We start from the raw sequence: 8,539 nt of genomic DNA on the forward strand, positions 1-8,539 counted from the left end.
TGGGGAGCTATTGCTTCATAGTTAAAGAGCTTCTGTTTGGGATCACGAGAAAGTTCTGCAATTGATAGTGGTGGTAGTCACACAACACTGTGAGTGTTCTTAATGCCACCAAATTTTACACTTAAAAATAGTTTAACTAAAAAACTGAAAAAATTTACACTACAAAAAAAATCAAATACAAAAGAATGCAGGAATGGAGAAAAGGAGGGACTGAAAAGTATAGGACAGGTTTGTCATAGATGCCTCCCCTGCATTGTGCGCCTACCCATGCTACTGGCCATGTGCTGCTGGTGGGGTGGGGCTGCTCCAGATGTGGGTCAGGCAAGCTGCTCCAAGGAGCTAGGCATCTGCACAGTTAACTTTCCTGAACAGGTGGTCATCCTGCAGTTGATGTACCCACTGGCCTTCACTGTGATTGGGCCAGTGTTCCAAGTGGAGAGGTCCAGGGTTAGTGGTGAGCAGAGGAAGGCACCCAGACGGTTAAGAATAGGAAAACTCCCTGAAAACTGATGCCAAGAATACCTTTAAAGAGGACTTTCCTGGGGATATCTTCAACGTGTCCACCTCTGACTGCTTCAGATCGGAAAAGAACTTTGATTCTTAGAGTCTCCTACTTCAGCAATTCGAGGTGATACTGAGTAAGCTGAGAAACAGCTAGACTTACCAGAACATTCGAAACTCAAAGAAGACAATGTCTTCCAGGTTCCTAAAGCAAACTAATGAATGGCCACTGGGGAGAAATCATCTATCTTATGTATTCATTCACTGCTTATAACTACACAACTTATTTCGGTTATATCCCTAAAGCTGTGACTTGGTTTAAACAGTATAATGTAGTTACCATATTATGCTTTAAGTTACATCCATCATGTGTCAGTACTAAAAAGAGTCATCCTAAGAAACCAAGAATTTTTTTAATGTTATATGTTAATTAAAAACCCTTTAAAATCTTTCTAAAATTTACCACTAGAAAGGTCTTAAAACTGCCTTGTGATGGAAATAAAATGTACATAAGTTGAGGTAAAAAGGCAAGTTTTTAATTTGAGTTGAGAACTATAAAATCCAGCACGGATGCCGTTGAACAGTGTGTGCTCTACACAGAGAAGGCTTAGGGAAGCAAAGGCTCCGAACAGAGGTTTCAAGTTTATTACAAACCTAAGGGGAACAATCCGGACTTTGCATTTTGTATGTATTTCGAATTAATGTTTTGTTATTGACGTAAAGACCTGCGACATTTCATTTTATTCATTTCCTTCATGAGATCAAATCATTGTAGCACGTTCCCTGTTGGTATAGCTCTGCCTCAATTCTAAATAATCTAGGTTCCCTCCTTCTTCCACGTTTGGCCATTTTTTTAAAGACAAAGCAAAATGACTGTTTTTTGTTCCATAGGTCTCGTTTTTGTGTTAACATTTCTCACTCCTTTGTCAGAGTACCTATTCTCGTTCTTCAACATTTTCTTGACTTAGATTCTTCTTTCCTTGAAATGGCTGTGTCAGTGTTCCATTTAGAATATTTTGCGACTCTACTTACGAGAGATTGACTCTGTACCAGCTCATCCTTTCACTGTATTAATGATGATGAGCACGTGTATTTGTATTGCATTATTAGAAACAAACTTTTGTCTTTAGGTTTCCTCCGGCTTTAAATGAATACATAGCAGTTCACTTATATATCCAATTCTCAAAGAACACAGAATGCTTGTTTTCCCCCTGGGAAAACTATTTAAGAGCCAATTAAATTATGAAATATTTGGGTTATTTATTTTAATGTAACGACGTGTTCCTAATCAAGTCTAAGCTGTTATAGGTGTGTATGCACTGTAATTTGATGACAGTTTAAAGAGAGTTTGTAGCTTGAAAGAAAGGCATAATAAAGTTGTAGTTAAATAATCTTCATACGGATACATTTTTCTTCAACTATGTGATTTTTATTTAAAGATTTTATTTATTTATTTATTTATTTGAGAGAGAGACAGCACACAAGCAGGGGGAGCAGCAGGCAGAGGGAGAGGGAGAAGCAGGCTCCCTTCTGAGCAGGGAGCCCGACATGGGGCTCTTGATCCCAGGACCCTGGGATCATGAGCTGAGCAGAAGGCAGACGCTTAACCGCTTAACCGATTGAGCCACCCAGGTGCCCCAACTATGTGATTTTTGAACACTTGAGTCTTTTTGTTTACACTTTTAGAAATTTGAGATCATTGCATATTTAGGAAGCTAAGATTACAGACTGCTTTGGGCTCCTGAAACAGTTGATTACATCATCGTTCACCTTAGCAACAGATCTGGTGGGCGTCTGGGGCGGGGGAGAGAAGTATATAGAAGATACCTTTAAAAGTGATATTATAAATTAGTTTCCCTAATTTGCATAAGTTAATGAGCTGATTGCAATAAAGACATTTACAAAGTATATAGCAAAATAACTAAAACCGATGTTGAGGTGCGGGGACATGGATATATGCAGCTGGGTCATGTTTTCCTTTTTGGTGTAGGAATATTGTGGCTAACAAAGTAGTTTGTGGCTTTTTCATTTCTTCTTTATTAAAATATTTAGAAATCCCAGGGCGCCTGGGTGGCTCAGTCGGTAAAGCATCTGCCTTCAGCTCCAGTCATGATCTCCGGGTCCTGGGATGGAGAGCCCCACGTCGGGCTCCCCGGTGCTCAGGCTGCTTTTCCCTCTCCCTTTGCCCCTTCCCCTGCTCACTCTCTATTTCAAATAAAAATCTTAAAAAAAAAATTTAGAAATCCCGTACTTGAAAGAAAGATGCCTCAATTATCGGTGGCTTTATGAAGCAAAGACTAAAAGTAAACGTGAAAAGTGTAAAAACAAATTTGCATTTGTTTGAATAACTTGCTGCTGATTATGTCCTCGTCAAGCACGCCGAGTCCAAGTCCCGTGCTGCATTATTTCGTTGTCACTTCCCGTTTTGTTAACTAGCCGAGGCTCTGTACCTTTTACAATGTGCTGTCTTGCTGGGTCACTGTGTCTACATCTGAAAATCTCTACATGAAGTACTAAAGCACGACAAAAAATTACAGCAGCACCATTTTGATTAGTCCAAATGTTTTCAAGTTTGGAAATAAATCTTGAGTCAGTGAAAGGAAGTTTAAGACACAGAAAACACATAGGAAATGACTGAAGTGAGTCCTTCCTTCTCATTTACATTAGAAATTACTTCTAATGTAAATGAGCGGATGTCTCCAGTTAAAGGCAGAGCTTGGCAGAATGGTTTAAAAGACAAGATCCAGCTGCACGCTGTCTACAGTAACTTCACTCGAGACCCAGTGACACAAAGAGGTTTAAAGTGAGAGGGTAGAAAAGATCCTCCATAGAGATGTGGTGTGGCCATAGCCATATCAGACAAAGTGGGCCATAGGTCAAAACCTTTGGAAGAGACAAAGAAGGCATTAAATATTGAAAAAAGGGTCAGTTCATCAAGAAGATAATTCTAAACATAAAGGATAAAATACAAACAGAGATACTCTAAAACACATATATGCCCATATGCACTAAACAGAGCCCCCCAGATATTTGAGGCCAACACGAACATGTTGAAGGGAAACATAAACGGTGCTACAGCACTATCGGGAGGCATCAGCACTCCGCTGTCAACAGTGGATGCAACATCTGGACAGAAAGTCCACAAGGACACACAGGACTTTAACAACACTGTCGATCCACGACCTAGAACAGACAAACATAGCACACTCTCCCCAACGGCAGGATACACATTCTTCTCAAACCCATATGGAACATTCTGTCAGACGGATCGTGTTTTAGGCCACAAACAACTCTCAATAAATTTAAAAAGACTGAAATCATACAAAGTATTTTCTCTGACCACAATGGGTGAAGCAGAAATCAATAATAAAAGAAAAACTGGGGAAGTCACAAATATGTGGAAATTAAAGAAATGCTCTTAAACATGCTTAATGGCTCACAGAAGAAATCACAAGCGAATATAGAAAATACTTCGAGACAAGTCAAAATGAAAACACAACATACAAAAAATTAAGGCACGCAGCAAAGGCAGTGTTCAGAGGGAAACTTATAGCAATAAATGTCTATGTTAAAAAAAGAAGAAAGATCTCAAATTAGTAGCCTACCTTTACACCTTAAGGAAGTGGAAAAAGAAGAGCAAACTGAACTAGCAGAAGAAAGGAAATAATAAATATTAGAAATAAATGAAATAGAGAATAGGAAAACAATAGAGAGGGAATAATTAAACCGAAAGTTGGTTCTTTGAATAGATCAAGAAAAATGACAAACTTTTAGCTGTAACGATAAAGAAAAAAGAAAGGTGAAAATAGTTAAAATAGAAAATTACTAACATTACTACTAATTACACAGAAATAAAAAGAAATATAAGAAAATACTCCAAGCAAGTACATGCCTCCCAAATTATATGACCTAGATGAAATGAACAAATTCTTAGGAAACACAAATTGCCAAACTGGTTAAATAAGAAACAGGAAGAAGGAATGGAAAGTTTGAACAGACCTATGAAAAGAAAAGACTGCATCAGTTTGGAAAACAAACAAACAAACAAACATACAAAAATACCTCCCAGGAAAGAAAAGTTCAGAACCAGATGCCTTCACTGGTGAATTCTAAAAAACGTTTAAAGAAGAATTAACACTCATCTTTCCAAACTATTCCAGAAAATAGAAGAGTGACCATTTTGTAACGCCTTATAAGAGGGTAGCATTATTTTGATATCAAAGCTACATCACAAGCAAAGAAAATATCCCTAAAATCCCTTATAAATATAGATGCAAAAACCTTTTACAAAATACTAGCACATTCAACCTCATATTAAAAGGATTAGACGCCACGAACAAGTGGGGTTTATCACAGGAATGCAAGAGTGGGACAATACACAAAACTTAATGTAATATGGATGTGGACAAACCACACGATCATCTCAGTTGATGCAGGAAAAGTAGTTGCCAGATTCCTACAGACTTTCATAATAACACTCAGAAAATTAGGAACAGAAAGGAACTTCAACATGATACAGGCCGTATGAAAAATCCCATGGCTAACGCGTACTCCACAGTGAAAAACTGAAAAATTTTCCCCTAAGATAAGGATCCAAGCAAAGACGCCTGCTTTCATCACTTAAATTCAACACAGTACTGGAAGTTCTAGTCAGAGTAATTAGGCAAGAAAAGGAAACAAAAAGCATCCAAATTGGAAAGGAATAAGTAAAACTTTTTCCATAAGCATGTATGATTCTATTTATAGAAAATGCATAAGTATCCACAGAAAACTACTAGAGTTATTAAACGAATTCCTCAAAGTTTTAGGGCACAACATCAACACACATAAGTGAGCTGTGTTTCTATAACCAGCAATGAGCAATCAGAAAAGGAAAGAGCATCTGCAGAATACCTGGAAATAACGCTAACCCAGAAGTGAAAGATTCGTACACGAAAACTACAAACACTGCCGAAACAAATTAGAGACTCAAATAAAGGGAGAGACAGCCCATGTTCCTGGATTGGAAGACTTAATATTGCTAAGATGTCAAAACAATCTTTAAAAAGAATGAAGTCGAAGGACTCACACTTTCCAAGTTCAAAACTGTACTGTGAAGTTACACTAATTACGACAGGGTGGTACTGGCATAAGGATACGCGTCTAGACCGCGAAACAGAATTGAAAGCCCAGCAATAAACTCATACAACGGCAACCAAATGATTTTTGACGAAGGTGCAAAACCATTCAAAGAGAAAATAGTCTTTGCAACAAATGGTGCCAGGACAACTGGATATCCACATGCACAGGTATGACGGTGGACCTCTACTTCATGACATAGACAAAAAATAACTGAAAATGGATCAATGACCTAAATATAAGAGCTGGAACCATAAAATTCTTAGAAAGAACATAAAGGGTAAGTCTTCACGACCTTGGATTTGGTAATGGGTTTTCAGATATGATGTCAAGAACATGAGTCACAAAAGAAAAAAAAGACAAACTGGACTTCTTAGAGATTAAAAGACTTTTGTGCATCAAAGACATTATTCACAAAGTGTAAAGACACTCTATAAAATGGGAGAAAATAGTTGTAAATCATAAATCTGATGAGGATTTAGATCGAGAACATATAAAGGACTCTTACAGCTCAGCAGCAAAAAAGACAACCCAATTTAAAAACAGGCAAAGTACTTGAACAGATATTTTTCCAAAGAAAATTTACAAATGGCTCCCAAGCCTACGAAGAGGGGCTCAACACCATGTCATTAGGGAAATCCCAATCAAAACCACATGAGGTACCACCTCACAAGCACTGGAATGGCTGAAATAGAAAACAGCACGGGCTAGCAAGGGCGTGGGGAAATTGGAACCCTTGTGCACGGCTTATAGGTCTGTAAATGGTTCCACTTTGGAAAAGATCGAAGTTCTCAGAAGTTTAAACATGTAGTTACCACATGATCCTGTAAGTCCACTCCTAGATACAGTGTCCCCTGGTCTGAATTACGCCCCGCAGAATTCCCACGTCGAAGCCCTAACCCTCAATGTGACTGTGTTCGGAGTCAAAGTATTTAGAAAAGTAATTAATGTTAGATGAGGTCATGGGGTGGGGCCCAATCTGGATGTCAAAGGGTGTGTGGTCTTTTAAGAAGGGGGAGAGAAAGAGAGCTCTCTCTGAACACAGAGAGGCGGCATGTGTGCACTCAGTGAGATGGCGGCTGGGGACAAACCCAGGAAGGAGGCTTCGGAATGAAACCAGCCTTGCTGGCACCTCCAGAACTGTGAGAAATACATGCGTGTCGTAAGCTGCCCAGTCAGTGGTAGTCGGTGATGGCAGCCTGTGCGGACTAAGACATCCGGGAGAGCGGACACCGTGCGCCTCCTGTAAGTCCCCGGACGAGCACGTTCGTAGCGGCACTACCCACATAGCTGAACGGTAGAAACAGCCCACGTATCCACCAACGAAGGAACAGATAAACGAACTGTGGGATATACACACAATGGAACGTTGTTCAGCCCTAAAAAGGAATGAAGTATTTAATACACGGATGAATCTTGGAAACATTACGCTAAGTCAAAGAAGCCAGACACAAAAGATCACAGTGTAGGATTCCATTTATGTGAAATATCCAGGATATATAAATCCAGACAGAATGCAGATTAGAATTTGCCAGGGGCTGAAGGGCGAGGGTATGGGGGAGAAACTGCTACTTCTGAGTGATGGAAATATTCTGGAACCAGACAGAGGGGATAGTTGCACAGCATTGTAATTGTACAAAACGGGACTGCGCCGTTTACTTTAAAATGGTTAATTTTATGTTATGTAAGTTTCACCTCAATAAAATATTTAAAAAAAGATCCAGGGGTGGTGTTCCCTGTACGTCAGGATGGAATGAACTTTCAGCAGCAGGCGGATCTGAGCATGTGAGGGTGGGTGGCCATGGATGCTGTTGGCACCCTGCCTGAGCACTCCTTCCCTGACTGCTCTGAGAGTTGATGGATAAACCTTCCCTTTTCCCCAGAGAATTGCCCTTGCTGACACAGGAGCCACTTTGGGCTAGGCGCCATCACCCCCACCTCCTCCCACAGTTGGCTGACTGTCACAAAAAGCCCCCTGGGTCTCCAGTTTGTCCTCCAGAGCTCCCCTGGGGCAGGGGAGACCACACCCTTGCTTAGCTTCTGGCCTCCGGCCCTCTCCTGCTCCCCTCTCACTAGGGAACCTGATGCAAAATGGTTATGTAAAACTAATACTGATGGTGAATTTTATGGTATTTGAATGATATATTGATAAAACCATTATGTTAAAAAAATACTTACTAGTCATTTACAACACCAAAGGGCTTTTTTTTTGGTAGTTTTTAAAAACCCACCTCACGAGGGTAACACATTCCTCAAAATCCCAAGTAAATCTTTTCAGTTGAAATTTTAAGTATTAGCAATTTAAAGGCAAATAAAGTTTGTTCTTGTTTATTGTTCTTCCCAAATACTCATTCTTTTTATTTTATTTTATTTTTAAAAATATTTTATTTATTCATTTGACAGAGGGAGACAGCCAGCGAGAGAGGGAACACAAGCAGGGGGAGTGGGAGAGGAAGAAGCAGGCTTCCAGCAGAGGAGCCCGATGCAGGGCTCGATCCCAGAACGCCGGGATCACGCCCTGAGCTGAAGGCAGATGCTTAACGACTGCGCCACCCAGGCGCCCCTCATTCTTTTTAAAACTAAATTCCAGGGTGCCTGGGTGGCTCTGTTGGTTAAGTGTCTGCCTTTCACTCAGGTCATGATCTCAGGGTCCTAACCCTGCTCAGTGGGGAGCCTGCTTCTCCCTCTCCCTCTGCCCCTCCCCTCACTCATGTTCTCTCTCTCAAATAAAATCTTAAAAACACAAACACCCAAACGCTAAATTCCATTGCAGTGGTCTCCATTACAACAGAGCTGACCAGGCTGCCCTTGCACGGCAGATCACGGCACTTCCCTCACTATCTGGCGGGTGATTACAAGTTCTTCTGTGGCTTTCTGCTCAGTGAAATCCAGACCCACAAGCAAGCACACACATGCAAGG

This window comes from Ursus maritimus, unplaced genomic scaffold (assembly GCF_017311325.1).
Source record: "Ursus maritimus isolate PB19 unplaced genomic scaffold, ASM1731132v1 scaffold_21, whole genome shotgun sequence".
NCBI classification, from domain to species: Eukaryota; Metazoa; Chordata; class Mammalia; order Carnivora; family Ursidae; genus Ursus; species Ursus maritimus.